General features: G+C 44.9%; 1 protein-coding gene across 4 annotated transcripts in view; it reads right to left on the bottom strand.

Moving 5' to 3' along the window:
- The window catches only part of RPH3AL (rabphilin 3A like (without C2 domains)), a 128,545-nt gene that overhangs the window by 92,198 nt on the left and 21,046 nt on the right, over positions 1 to 15,301 (bottom strand). Inside the window, exon 1 of one of the 4 annotated variants that reach the window (XM_037494359.2) lies at positions 11,667 to 11,769. The exons of 2 other annotated variants lie outside the window; for them this stretch is intronic. The gene's annotated coding sequence lies outside the window, so the exon portion shown is untranslated. Of the gene's footprint in view, positions 1 to 289; positions 521 to 11,666; positions 11,770 to 15,301 lie in introns of those variants that run through there. One more of the 4 variants, XM_037494358.2, reaches the window with a different exon arrangement.

Here is a 15,301-nt window from a genome sequence, read left to right as displayed (position 1 = left end):
ATGTGGCCCCAGGGATTCTCTGCTCAGAAAATGTCCACCCCTCCCTGGGGCTGCCAGGCACCTGGCTTGGTGAGGGTGTTAATACTGTTTGCCTTTTACTGCAAAAGCACAACCCTGCTTCCATGCATGCAATTTATGTGGGTCTGAAAAGTCCAAGGCAAACAGAAATTTTGCAAAGGAAACCTGATTTTATTTCACACCTGGGAGCTGCTTGTTGAAGCAGCCCGAGAGAAACCTCTCCATAAAGCAGAGAAGCTTCTGGAAGCAAAACAGGCTTGCCCCTTCTCACCTGCTCGGTAAAGTCCCAGTCCTCAGGTTTGCTGACAGGGCCCAGCTTCTAGGTCCTGGGAGCAGCTTCCTGTACCAACAGCTCCCTTAGCGGCTTCTGCACAGCCCCCCAGGAACTAGCTTTCAGGTCGCTCTTCTCAGGCTCTGCCAGGTACTTCTCCATCCTTCTTCCGCCCACTTCACTAGAACTGGGGCGGGGACCCTGGCCCTGGCTGTTTGTTTAAATCAGCAGCCAAGGCAACCCCCAGCTGACCTAGCCTGCTATCTGCGGACCAGCTGTCCCCTCTCGTTCATGGAAACATAAACAGACGTTTCTCTGTTCCAACTCCAAGGTTAAGCACCGTGCTGCCCGGGCACCAGCTGTCAACTTCTCCGCACACTCCCTGTTTCTCTGGAAGGGGCTAAGACCCCAAACAAGTGGGGATGCCCATCAGGAATGACAACAGTGTAAAATGCCAAGGGTTCAGCCAACACTGGGGGGGGGGTGGGGGCACCTGTAGCGAGAAAGGGGACAGCCACAGGACATGGCTTTGGAATGGGGAAGATGAGTAGGAAAAGTAAATAAAGGCCAGACAGAACTACTGACACTTTTAGGAAGAGTGCACATATTTAAAAATGTTCTCAGCACATATTCTACCTGACCAAATTGGGAAGGGACAATAGCTGGTTTCACAGGGCACTGCCTACCTACCTGCTAGGTGCTTGGCACAGGTTGGCCAGCTGAGATTCATCACAATCCCAGGGGCAACCATCCTCCTCCTCCAGAGAAGTGGCACCAGACCCAAAGCTGCCACTGAAGGTGCTGCCACTGAAGGCCTAATACAGAGGGCACCCAGGAGCCAGTCTGGCCCAACAGAGCCCAGCTGAGCCCAGGTGGTTGCTCTCTCTGCCTCCAAGGAGCCCTGCAGGCAGCATGTGATGTCCAAAGAAAGCGAAAGGCCAGGGGGTATTATCTCCCGTGCTCTCAGGAGTGTGCCAGGAGTTCATAGAAACCAAGATATACAGGAATTGGCCAAATAGTAGTTCTGAGAAGGTTACGTGGTCCAGAGTAGCCTGGAGGTACTGCAGGCTGTGTGTGTTTCCCAGAGTGGTGGAGCTGGGTTCCCAGTGTGAACCTCTTCCCTGCCTCCCTGCTGCTGCTGTGCACCCTAGCCCCAGAGCAGAGGGGAGGCAAAGGAGTGTGAACAGGCCTGGGAGGTCCCTACTCACCACCAATCTACTGCCCTGGGTGCTCACCCAGATCTGTCACCCTATGATCCTGAGTGGTTTCCTGCCTCAAGGCTCCCTGCCCAGACCCAGCCTCCCTGCCACCAAAGGCCTGGCTCTGCTCAGACACTCCCAAATCAAGCCTAACATCCTCACCTAGGAGTTCATGACCATCCCCAACCTGCAAATTTGTCTCCAGACTAAGAGAAACAGTAGGCATCCTCCCCTGGGTCCAAGCCCATGTCTCCCCCAGGCAGGCCCCTCACTCCCCACTCCATACCCACTCCATACTCCCAGCCCCAAGCAACTACTCCCTCCTCTGCATCTTCATAAACACTTATCTTTTAACTCTTCTCAGCACTTCCCAGTTTCTGGTGGTTTGTGTGTCTGATCTCTGCTTTTGGGCCAAATGCCCCCATGGCAGCAGGACAAACCTCGTGGCTGGATGATACTCAAGACATGTGCACTGACTAGAATAGAATCGAGAGTCCAGAAATAAAACCATCTATATCAACTGATTTTTGACAAGGGTGTCAAGACCACTCCATGGGGAAAGAAGTCTTTTCAACAAACAGTGCTGGGACACGTGGGTAGCCACATGCAGAAGAATGATGTTGGGCTCCTGTATCACATAATATAAAAAATTCAATCCTACAGGAATCAAAGACCTAAATGCAAGAGATAAACTATAAACTCTTGGAAGAAAAATCTTCCAGGACAAATAGGGGCAAATCTTCATGACCCCAGATTTAGAATTTTAGATATAACACCCAAAGCATAAATAACAAAAGACAAAATAAACTGGAATTTCTCAACATTAAAATCTTTTGTGCACCAAAGGCACTGTCAAGAAGGTGGGGAGACAACCAGGAGTGGGGCAAAATATTTTCAAATCATGTATCTGATAAGAATTTAGCATATCTACAGTAGCTAAAGAACTCTTACAACTCAGCAAAAAATGGGTAAAAGACTTCAATAGACATTTCTTCAAGGGAGATATACACATATCCAAAAGCACATGAAAAGATGCCCAAGAGCTTCTCACAACCCCAGCTATGAATGGGTAGATAAAACATTGTGTGACAAACAACGGAATATTATTTGGCCACAGAAGGTACAAAGTACTGATTCACACTGCAGATGAATCACAGATGAACCCTGAAGTCATTAGTTAGAAGAAACATGTCACAAAAGGCCCCAGAGCCTATGACTCCATTTCTATGAAAATTCCAGGCAATCTGTAGAAACAGAAAGATTAGTGGTTGTCTAGGGCTTACAGAGGAAGAGGGCAGGCAACAGCTAAGCAGTATGGGGTTTCCTTCCGTGGTGATGAAAATGTCCTAAAACTGGCTGCAGTGACTATTCTGTGACTATACAGAAAAGTGCTGAATTACACAATTTAAATGGGTGACGTGTATGTCAATTATATCTCAATAAAGCTGCTAGAGAAGTCTTGGGGCACGGTAAAAAGAATGAGCCTGGGGTCTGAGCAGGACAGGCAGGCACAAGTGTCCAGTGGGCGAAGAGCTGGCCACTTACATTTCACCCCTGATGGTCTGGGGACAGATTAACTGCAAATTAACCTCAATAAAAAAACAACAGATGGTGCATTTGTGAAACACTGTGGGACGAGGTGAGAGGAGAGAAAGCAAATATGATCCAATGCTAAAGGTAACCAAATCGCAGTGGAGGCATGATGGGTTTCCTTGTGCTCACCTTCCAGCTTTTCTACAGTGATTGAAAATTTTCACAATAAAAACTTTAATAATGAGCTCTCATGGCTAAGATGGGAACAACTGAGTAATAAAGTAAGTAACAACAGTAGTGGATTATAATCTGTAAAATAAAATAAATGGTTCTAGGTCATTTTTCCCCATTTTAACAGCATAACTAATTGGCCATAAGGCAATTTTGACATTAAAAAAGGAGGAAAAATAAAAAGGGAATATTCAAAATGATACCATGAGACATGAAAAATTAGTAACAAAATTAAAAATACAAAATATTCAAATATGAATATATAATGACAAATATGTGAATATGCTTAAAAATGGGTGCAGATTCACAGTAATGCTGTGTAAAGAACCGTTTTTGCAGACTGTAGCTCACCACTCGTCTTCCAAGTCTTCCATTCATCGATAGTACTGAACGTTTTTTTTTTTTCAGTCATCAGACTTACTGGAAATGTTAGAATTAGAGTGCAAAGCCAGCTAGCACACACCGCTGTACTGGAAACTGATAACACGTCAGTCTGTTAAGAGTTGGATCTTTATTTTGTCATCGGAGAAATTAAACCAAACTGACAACTAGCTTCAATATAAATAAAGTCTGCCAAAGGCAGTTGATTGATTTGTCAACAGAGATGTGAAACTGAATTGTCAACCAGTTAGTTCTATTCTCTTTTATGGCAAAATCGTCTTATGGTCAATTAGTTACATGGTGAAAATGTCTGCACTTGTGATGAAGTTGACCAGACACGAAATTAAATACCTCTGAGTCCTTATGATATAAATAATTGAACAAATAAAGAATGGTGAGGGGCCAGAAGATTCACCATTAAAACACCGTAGTAATAACTGTCACAGGCAAAATGCATGAATAGATACTAAAATTAGTAGGTGAGAGACTGTGGAGAAACAGTATTTGCATAGCCTCAAAGCATCTCCCCAAGGATCTGAATTAATTAATTACAAAGGGAAAAAAAATAGAAAACTTTATAGGGAAGAAACCTGACAGGCACTACCCTAACCAAGTGACCATGACCAAAACCAGCCAGACAGGACACATGCGCATCAGGGCTGGTCACTTCCATGGGATTCTTACTACAAACCCATAACCATGATCTAGCCACGAGACAGTACAGGACAAACCCAGACTGAGAGAATCCTACAAAATAACTGGCCAGTACTTTTAAAAAATGTGAAGGTCATGAAAATGAGGGGAAACATGAGGGGTGGTTATGCTGTTCTATAGGATGCCAACAGAGCAAGCTGGGTAAAGGATAAACAGGGACTCTGCCATTTTTGCAACTGTTATATAACAATTTCAAAATAAAAATCTTTAAAATTTTTCCATCATTAAAAATCAAGATTTTTGTATTCAAGATGTCTATGTTTGGATTCATTTGCCCAACACAGATGTGATGTGATGGACTTCACAGGATGGGATGTGCCCGGGAACACCTGAAGCAGTAGCTGAGATGAGGCCCACTCATGAGGGGTGGACTCAGATGTGATTCTGGCCCGGGGAGAGCAAGAGTTAGCTGAGGAAGGGATGATAGTGTCTGCCAGAGTTTTTGAGAACTCTGACACAGAGGAAAAGAGAGGACGATAATCTAGAATTTCACAAGTGTGGCCTTCTCTGAGTCAGGCAATTCATAAGACTTGTCTTGTTTGAAACTTATCCTACTTGTATCATTTCTATATTTTAAAATGGCATGAATTAAATGCTGGATGACATTTTTAAATCACTTCCTCATCTACTTAGTAACTTGTTTTCATTAGTTTTGCTTTAACAGCCAGTAGGCACATCCCTGACCCCCTCCCTCACCCATCAACCTGGTAATTAAGGCCAGCTTTGTCTCCTTACCTCTGTCTGTTATTAATGTATTCTCCTTGTGGGGAATTTATAGCGTGCTCACTGACCAGCCAGGGATCACGCTGACCTGGGCTCCAGAAAGGGGAAACAGGAGTATAGGAAAATGTTACTAATAGAATTGAAGGGGTGGGCATGTAGGTGTTCACTATGCAATCCTTTCAACTTTGCTTTATATTTAAATTTTTCATAATAAATTTTATAAAATAAAAAAAAGAGTCACATTACAAATGGGTATTTTAGGCATTCAAGGTGTAAACCCAATTCACCCTCTCAGTGGGAGAAAACAGACAATGAGCCTAGGAGGCTCCATTTGCAGAAAAACATGCCCTGTTCCTTCTCCCCACAGGTGTCTGCAGGTCCCAGGGCTTCTCGAAGGAAACAGAAGCAGTGGGATTTCCTGAAGTGGCAAAGGCATGGGGCCTGTAGAGACAGTCTCCACGTGAATACATTCAGTTCTCTGGGTCCAAAAGGAATTGGAAAATGGGCAGCTGCTTGTTTTTATTATGGCCAAATGAATTCAGCAACAGGTGCCCGGGCTGACCGCACCGGCCCCCAACTGCAAAGGACTTGTGGTTATGAGTTTGTTCTTTGGGTCAAGTATCTAGGATTTACGTTCTGGCTCTGTGAATTGGCTCAGTGACCTTGGACAACTTTCTTTATTTCTCTAAGCCTTAATTGCCTCATCTGTAAAATGAGTAGCTGCCTCCTGGGGCTGTTGAAGAGAATAAATTAGATCAGCGGTTCTGAGTCAGGGTGACATTGGAATCCGGGACACATGGCAATGTCTGTAGACATTTGGAAGGGGGGTGCTACTGGCTGCAACACACTAGGGAGGAGAAGAATGCTGCTAAACATCCTTACAGCCCCCTACAATATAAAATTACCCAGCTGAAAATGTTAAAAAGTCAAGTTTGTGAAACCCTGATTTATATAGTGCAGGTGACATCCAGCACAGGACCTCTGACATGTGCTCTTCAGTGAAAGTATGTCTTTTAATTATCCAAGAACCACCATATATTTAATTATCCAAGAATTATTCCAAGAACCACCATATATTGAAAATTTACTATTTGTCAAGTTTGGGGCCAAGTGCTTTCTATAGTCTATTCCTTTATTTTTCACGGCAGGTTTTAACACCCTCATTTTGCAGGTAAGCAAACTGAGGCTCAGATGGGTGAATAACCTACCCAAAGTCATACAATTATTTAAGTGGCAAAGCCCAAGATTTGAACTTCAAGTCAAGCTCTTCATCTCAAGGGTGTCCCAACATCTTAACGATAAACAGAACAATGTGTGTTTGAGGGCCTTTTCCACGCCAATCACCACCCCCAATCTTCTTTCCTTGTCCTTTCAGACAAGTCAGAGATAATGAATAAGATTTTAAATGGGAAAACACTATTTTCCCCCAAAAAATACATACAATGGAATGTAATTCAGTCACAAAAATGAGCTATCAAACCATGAACAGACATGGAGGAACTACAGCATATTGCAAAGTGAAAGAAGCCAATCTGAAAAACTACGTTCTGTATGATTCCAACTACATGACATTCTGAAAAAGGCAAAACTATAGAAAAAGTAAGATCAGAGGTCTGGAGGGAGACGGGGAAGGATGAATAGGTGCAGCACAGGTGGTTTTCAGGGCAATGAAGCTGTTGTCTTGTATGAGACTATAATGGTGGATACATGTCATTATGCACTTGCTAAATACCATGTATGACACCAAGACTAGCTAACCCCTAATTTAAATCATAGATTTTAGTTAATAACATATCACTATTGGTTTATCAACTGTACCACATCAGAGTAAGATGCCATTAATGGGAAACTGGGGGGAAAAAAGGGGGTCTATAGAAACCCCCTGGACTTGTGATGCAACGATTTTTGTCAACCCAAAACTTCAAAAAAAGATTAAACAAAACCAACTCAAAATGGATTAAAGAATTAGACATAAGACCTGAAACCATAAAATATATCAAAGGAAATATAGGCGAAACACTACATGACATGTACCTCAAAGACATCTTTACAGGCGCATCACCCAAAGCAGTGATAGTGAAGGCAAAGATCAATAGCTGGGACTACATCAAATTAAAGAGCTCCTGCACAGCAAAAGAGACAATAACCAAAACAAAGAGAAATCCCACCGACTGGGAGAAAATTTTTGCACCCAACACTAACAATAAAGGACTGATCACAAAAATCTACAAAGAGCTGATGAGACTCAACAAAAACAAAGAAAACAATCCAGTCAAAAAATAGGCAGAAGAGCTAAAAAGACACTTCTCCAAAGAGGAAATACAAATAGCCACCAGGCATATGAAAAAATGTTCAACTTCACTTGCAATCAGGGAAATGCAAATCAAAACTACAATGAGATACCATCTCACACCAGTGAGAATGGCACATATTAAAAAAACTAGCAACAACAAATGTTGGCGAGGGTGTGGAGAAAAAGGAACTCTCCTGCACTGTTGGTGGGAGTGCAAACTGGTCCAACCACGATGGAGAGCTGTGTGGAGATTCCTCAACCTACTAAAGATAGAGCTTCCATATGATCCAGCAATTCCACTCCTAGGTATTTACCCAAAGGACACAGAAACATTAATTCCAAAGAGCACCTGCACCCCTATGTTTATAGCAGCACAATTTACAATAGCTAAGCTTTGGAAACAACCCAAATGCCCAAAAATAGATGACTGGATCAAGATGTGGTACATATACACCATGGAATATTACTCAGCATTCAAAAAAGATAAACACATGCAATTTTCAGCAACATGGATGGCACTGGAAGGGATCATGCTCAGCGAAATAAGCCAGAAAGAGAAAGAAAAATACCAGATGGTCTCACTCATAACAGGAATCTAGAAAACCTAAATAAGAGACTAGGAAAAAGAATAACTATAAGAAAGAAAAAAATCAAAATCAACAAACAACTATGAACCAGAGACACACTTTGGTGGGGGCGTGGGGAAAGGAGGGATGGGGGTCAAAATCAGGGGGTTGCAATTGTATGGGGAATATAAAAATAAAATAAATAAATAAATAAATTTTTAAAAAAGTTAAACACTATAATGCAATGAAAAAAATTGTAAAGTTTTCTTGTATAGAGGAAAAAATTACTAATCTTCATCCATGGGAAAGAATCTTGTGATAGTATTACATTTGTATAAAGTGTCACACCAGGGCCTACCCTGGTGGCGCAGCGGTTGAGCGCTGGGCTGCGAAGCTGCCCACAGCCTCTGCAGCGCCGGTTCGATCCCCGGCCACCGGGGCGAGGGTCCCAAATGGCGCGACATGGTGAATTCTCTCATTCTCCCACGCTTCTGACTGTACCCAGTGCTTGTATAAATAAATAAATAAAATCTAAAAAATAAAATAAAGTGTCACATCACTCAAAATGCTTTTGTGTTAACAATTTGATCTCTTCATCCTCTGCTGCAAACAAGGAAAGTGCCCGGTTCACTCCTTTATGCCACAAACATCTACTCCATCACATGGTCCTTGTTAGGGACACAGCCAAGTGCAGAAGACTGAAGGGTCAACAAATACTAGCTCCTGATTCTTTTTCTTCATGGAATGTGACACAACTCGGATCTACATTTGTTTCTTTACTTGTTACTGTCTGTATGGTTCCTGGGGAGAGGGACCCCCTCTGTCTTGTTTGTCCGGAACATCCAGTGTGGAGCTAGTGGGATGAATCCTCAATGAATCAGACAATGCTCTAGTATAAGCTGGGACTGAGAAAAGAATAGTGAGGCAGAGAGAAGGCACAGTTAAGATTCTCTTGTGGTTATCCCAGAAGGCTTCTAAGAGAAGAGCCTAGTAGAGGAAGGGAAAAGTAGGACTTGGCAGGCAGAAGACAGACATTCCAGGAAGACAGTCATCCTGGTAGAACTGCCAAAAAGGAAGAGGCCTCTCCAACTGCTAGAACTGGAAAGTAACTCAAAGAATTGTTAGGTAAGGTCATGAGCAACTGGGACACCCGGCTCCTGGGCACCAACTTTGGGCAGGGGAGAAAAGAGATCTGGGATCTCCCTGAAGCCATGAAAACAGCAAAGTGCACCTTGATTTTCCAGCTTTCACCTACATGAGAGAGTGAGCAAGGGCTGTACACCATCCCATCCCCTACAATTGCATCCATCCCCGACCCAGGAACCTTAAGTATGGCCAGAAACAGTTTGACTGTGAAATGTCTGTGAGGTCCAATCTTACCATTCTGCCCTGAATATATTATTTTAAAATTCAAGCAACATTTTCCCCTCCATTTAAGTGATATCCTTCCCAAAATATCTTCTAGTAAAATTGATGTTCAAGATTTCCCAAACTCTAGTTTTATGTAATAACAGTAGCAGCATCAGCTAACACTTAAACAGCACCTGGTCTGTATAACTCATGCAATCCCCAACACAACACTGTAGGGTGCTGTTAGCACTCACATTTTACAGATGCACCCCTGCATTCTGGCGAGTTCATCCCACACCTAGATAGGGGAGCTCAGACAGTGACCCATTTTTCCCAAATTAAATATATTGTTCACAGTCTCACTCCTCCAAGACAACATCAAGTGCGTGAGTTTGGAAGCAGGCTGTAGTTAACCAGGTAACTTGGGACTAAATTTCTCCAATCCTATTTTCCCTTCTGTAAAGTGGGGATAATAACACCTTCCTCAACAGGTTTTGTCCAGGATGATCTCTGACAACAGAGTAAATGTTCCAAACACAGTATCTGCACATAGTAGGCCCTCAAAGGGAAATAAAAAATATTCTGTTTTTTTAAAACCAAGCTGGTCTCTGAACTGGTGAACTACTCCCCACTACAAGGTAGAAATGTGAGAGTTCAAACAAACAAAAACCTGTAACCCAAATGACAGTAGGTCCTGCTGATGAATGAAATCTTGACCAGCCAGGCTGTCTGGGCCAAACTGCAGGGCAAGAAGCTTTGTGCTTCCTCCTGTAGGAACTTGGTGCTCTAGTCCAGAGAGGAGCTTCCGTCGGCTGACCCCACACGTTTCCCCCAGAACATTCCATGCATAGTCAGGAGATCCCAGGCACAGGTCACTGGGTCCACCTGGGAGAGGTGGGTACTATCTTCCCAGCGTCCATGCACATCCTCTGACTTGCATCCTTGCCCAGCTCCCCACTCTCTCCCCAACAGAGACCAAGGCTTGGCTTATCCCAAGAAGCCCTGCCTCTCTCCAGTGTCTCTAGGCTGCTCACCAGAGCCAGTGGAGACGGTCTGGTGGCTGGGCTCTGGGTTTTGGTCAAGGCCCTAGTTCTGCCTCTTATACTATCTTTACTTAGGCCCCTGACTCTTTAGCATGCCTCCACTCCTGGTATCCACAACAAGTGAATGCATCTACTCCACGATAGTCATGAACAACTCTCCTCCTCAAGCACCTTCCATGGCTCCCTCTGCCCCCCTGAGTGAAGTTTAGAGTCTGCACTAGCAGACTCTACATGGTCCTCTACAATATAGTTCAAGCCCCCCAGCCAGTCCCTACAAGACTCATATGTCACAACCGACTTGGATTATGCCAAGATGTGCATACATATTTCTAGACCTGCAAGTACAAATTCACCCTCTACACCTGGCTGTACCCTACTCATCCCCTATCTCACCTGACTCCTTTCTTTCTTATCTCTGAGTTCCTCTAGCATGCCATGTCACCTGCCATCCCCACATGAATCCCACACAATTCTTAATATTTTCCTTTAAATCAGCTCACTCTTTTGCTTAACTTTATTTTCAAAGGAAACTTTAAATTATCTCCATCACAAATAGAAAACCCTATCATTTGCATAAATAGAAAACAACTGGAAAAAAAAGTTATACTCTAGCATACATAATAATCATTTAAATATTTTCAATATTCATCTGTCCACTATGTTTAGTATTACTGGACAATATATTTAAAATCCTCTCACACTCTAAGAACACTTCCTTGGCTATTTATTTTTGCCTCCTTGTGACCCTTGGTTTATCTGATAGTATCAGAAAAACTGATAGTTTTTCTGCTGGAGTTATCTGGTAACTTGTCTGTCATGTCCTGGTTGACCCCAAATGCGAGTACTTGGGGGGGCACATATCCTACAGCCCCTCTTCCAGTGCTTACACATAGTATGACATACAAAACAAATATTTATCCAACAGAATGTTCCAGTTTTTCAGTACCATTAACAAGGTCCCATTCTCCTGGCCCAAGGCCCATCTGCTGCTCCAATTTCTTCGAAAACATACTTCCCTTCTGCCCACCACCCCCAAATCAACCCCTGGGATCTGAGATCCACTGGATCTCAGAAGATGGTAGTGAGAGTGTCGCAAGTGTCAAGGAGGTGCCTGGAGAGGCCCCAGTCCTAGACCCTCGGTGTTCTTTTCCTCTGAAGCAGCAGGGTGTCGGCCAAGCCGGAAAAGCAGGTCTCCAGTAAACCATTAACTCAGCATGGACACACACCCTCCCCAGGACTTGGAAAAGTTCTGGGAAAACCCCCTTGTGAACTGTGCTCCCGACTCCAGAAAACACAAAATTCATCTTCTGATCCCCTCAGAGCCAGAGACCCCAGAACACCTACCAGGAATCGAGGGGGCTTCGCCCGGGCCTGACTTGGCTGGGGCCCCAGACTGGAGCAGGAAGGCACACTCCCTCCCACTACTTGTTGTCAGGGCGACCCTGATGAAGATCTGAATCACTCAGACTTAAGTCAATAAGTGGCAGCCGAAGGGAATGGCCCAGCTGGAGCCAAACCAAGGCCTGGATTCTCCTTGGTGGATGGCAGCCTGGCTGAAGCCAGCCCACGGCCTGCTTGTTGGGGACCAACCTCCCTGGCAGAGTCTTCCCAAACTGGACAGACACCCCGTCATAGAGGGAGATCTCCTGTGGGAATGTTTGCATTCTTTTTGGTGTTATTATTTTAGTTTGGGTACTTTTATAAATTTTAAGGATTTGGATTTTGTCAGAAAGGGCACATTTTATGGAAAGGTATCCAAACTATCTATTCCAGGCAGAGGTCGAGCAGGGCATGTCAGCATCTCATTGCTTCCTGAAGCCTCAGCTGCTAGGGCTGGGATGTCCATCTGGGTGTGGCTCCCCAGGAAGAAGGTAAATTGTGGCACAGATAACTTGACCAATGCAGTAAATGGAACAGGCACCCACGGGTGGCTCCAGGAAGACAAGGGTGATGAAATTGTTAGGGGGAAAAGGATGTCCCAAAGCTAATTCCATATAGGCTTTGTGGACTCCACCCCCACCCCAGGCCAAAGCCAAAGACACTGGGAACTCCAAATCCCATCATCACCAAAGGAAGGTGGCTGGGACCTGAGGGTGGGGTTAAGCAGCCAGGTGGATACAAAAGGCAGACACATGGGCTTTGGGGGCTCCCCCATTTTGGCTCTCCACCAGCTTGCAGCGTCCGGCCAGCTCTGAGAGTGACTTTGAGTTTCCAGGTCGTCGGATCGGGAAGGACGCATTAAAGACTTTATTTCCCTATTTTTTCCCTGAGTTGTACATTTTCCTTATTTCCTTTTCTCTTGTAAATAAACCTTTTATTAACCTTTTGTGTGTGTGTGTAGTAAAGTATTCATAAGTCCCTTTAAAGCGCGCGGGTGAGGACCCACAGCCAGGAACCCGTTTTAATATCGGAGTTGCTCTATAACAAAATGAAATCCCCTGCAGAATCAGGAGTGCTTACCCCTGATATCTGAGTACAGTGGGAAGGAAGATGACAGGCTCTCCTTGTTAATCTTTTCATAGTACAGACAGGCTAATGACAGGAAAAATGTGTGGGGATAAGAAAAACACTATCTGGCAACCTATCCCTCATGGGAACAAAAGCAGGTACCACCGAGAGGGACAGACATAATCATGAAGAGCTTCTCAAAATGAGTCCCAGGAGCCCTGGAAGTGACATGCACTTCTACAGGACTGCTGCCTGGAACAGGAATGGGGGAGTAAAAGGGGTGCATTCTACCAGAGCAACTTGGCTCTTGTTTTCTTCATATATTGGACTTGAAGGGAAGCTTTCGTTTGAAGAAAAGATCCTATAGCTAATAGTGGTGAGAAGTGCTGATGTGTGATAACGGTTGTACCGGACAGGAGAATGTAATGTAAATCGTGTCTGTGTGTGCTGGGAACCAGCTGGTCCTTCGTCTTGAATGTCTGCTCTGAGTTCAGGAGAAGTAACGAAGGAGAGGGGACTTCCTTGCCAGATCCAGCCCAGCTACAACCTTCCCCTAGTGGGACCATAGGCTGGACACTGCAGGTGACCCCAGGATCACATTAGAGCCTTAAGTCAAGTTGAGGCATTCAGGAAAGACCCAAACCTTAGAAGGCACAGGGGCCAAATGCAGACATCTGAGCCAGATTTGTGGATCTAGGGACTGATGGCCGGAGAGACAGGAGAAGTGGTGTCAGTAAATGGAGATGATCTTGGACAAACATGGGGATCAGAGTTGGTTTCCATGTGCTCCCAGAAGACGGTTGGTCCAGGATGGCCCAGACTGAGGATGTGAAGGAACCTGAGTGTGCATACTCCACACCACTGAGAACCACAGGCCCGCAGCCATGCTGCTATGCTGGGGCACCCTGAAAACTGTCTCCAGATTCCAGACAGCCATTTGCCCATGTGCAAATGGCCTTCTGCAATGAACATACATTTTGTCCAGCATTACTTTCTTTGAGAATGACTCTTCCTCAGGGCAAGGAAATCATGCACCATCCTTCTGATGGGAAAAACCAGGCCTTTCTTCTTCTTCCTCAGGGGAATGTGACAGGGGTGACCAGTTAGAATATCCCCACACCCTGGGCACAGTGACTGACTAAGGGCTGGGCATGTGGCCAGGCCCAGAGAGTCTTCGCTGGGCTCTCACCAGAGTAACTTTCTTATTCTTGCACTTTCTCTGTGAGTAAGCTGTGAGAACAATGTTGGCATGTCATGCCCACTGGCCATCTTGCTGCCACTAGGAGACAGTCCATCTAACGAGGAAGCCAGGAGGAGCTGAGCAATGGAGGAAAATAATTCTGCTGGCACTGTTAATTGCTGGATCCACTCATGCCTGAACCACTGCTTTGATTCTTAAGTTGCCAGAACCAGAGGCCCCTTTTTGCTTAAGCTAGTTTCAGTTGGGTCTTTATCATTTGCAACCACAGGTTCTCATTAAGTCCCCTATCCAGGAAGGAGAAGGGAAGGGAATGTACTAACTTGAGTGAGTGTGATGTCTTACTGCTCCCATTCTTGACTGGTCCTTTGGCGGCCTGTGTAAACAACGATGTGAGCCAGAGATGCCAGGGCAGTTGCTGCTTTCCTTTGAAGCACCCAGTGTTCATTTCAGGGCCTACTTTGGCTCCACTGCAACAATTACATGGTCCAGCAAGAGTTCCTCCACTGGCTTCCTCCACGGTCCCTGCGTGCTGTGCCAGCCTCCCCTGCCTGTCAGCAAGTGTGAGTTGTTCCCTCAGCATCCACCCAGACCACTACAGGGAGTTCATCAGTTCGCTCATGCCCCCAGGGATGGCCACAGCTGTCCCAAGTCATCTAAGACCGTGGCCCGTCTCCCAGTCTCCATGTTCAGACTCCATCATCCACCTCTGACAATCCATGGGGTGTGCCAGGCTCCTGGACTAGTGCAACTAGAATGAACATGAGCAGGAATCTTGTACACTGACTCGAGAGCCTTCAGCACCAATATATGGGGAGTGCGCGCATCTGTCAGCATCTCGTATAGAGGTCCCACTGCTGGAGAGTGAGGAGATGCTTCTTTCTCACATTCCAGTCAAAACATCGCTGAAGATTTGAACATGAAAGTAGGAGCCAAGATGCTTTAAAAACCTACGTGTAAGATTTGTAAGAAGGAGGCCAAAAGGAATACATTGAATGACTCATACATAAAGTTGAGTAATTTGGTAATTAATACAAATAGAAAATAAAAGTTTTCATAGATAAGTGGCTGGAAAACATCTTTACAAGCTCAAGAGGAGAGAAATTACAACGATAAATCAATATCTGGAAAATAAAAGCACTGAAAGAAGCTATGCTCAAGATAACACGCTATGAATATAAGCTGGGCCAGGCCAGTGGGTGAAGGGAAGGGGAGTAAGCTGGCAGGTCCTAGGGAGAACCTGCCAGAAGGTGATCCCCAGGGGTGCACAGGCACAGGAGAGGCAGGCGGTGTAGTGAGTTCAGAAGCAAAAGCTACACGTTCTCCCAGAGTA

The sequence above is a fragment of the Talpa occidentalis genome, unplaced genomic scaffold (genome assembly GCF_014898055.3).
Source record: "Talpa occidentalis isolate TD23 unplaced genomic scaffold, MPIMG_talOcc4v2.1 talOcc4.7, whole genome shotgun sequence".
Lineage (NCBI taxonomy): Eukaryota > Metazoa > Chordata > Mammalia > Eulipotyphla > Talpidae > Talpa > Talpa occidentalis.
The sequence above is the reverse complement of the archived record's forward strand: the minus strand, read 5'-3'. Positions and strand labels throughout refer to the sequence as shown.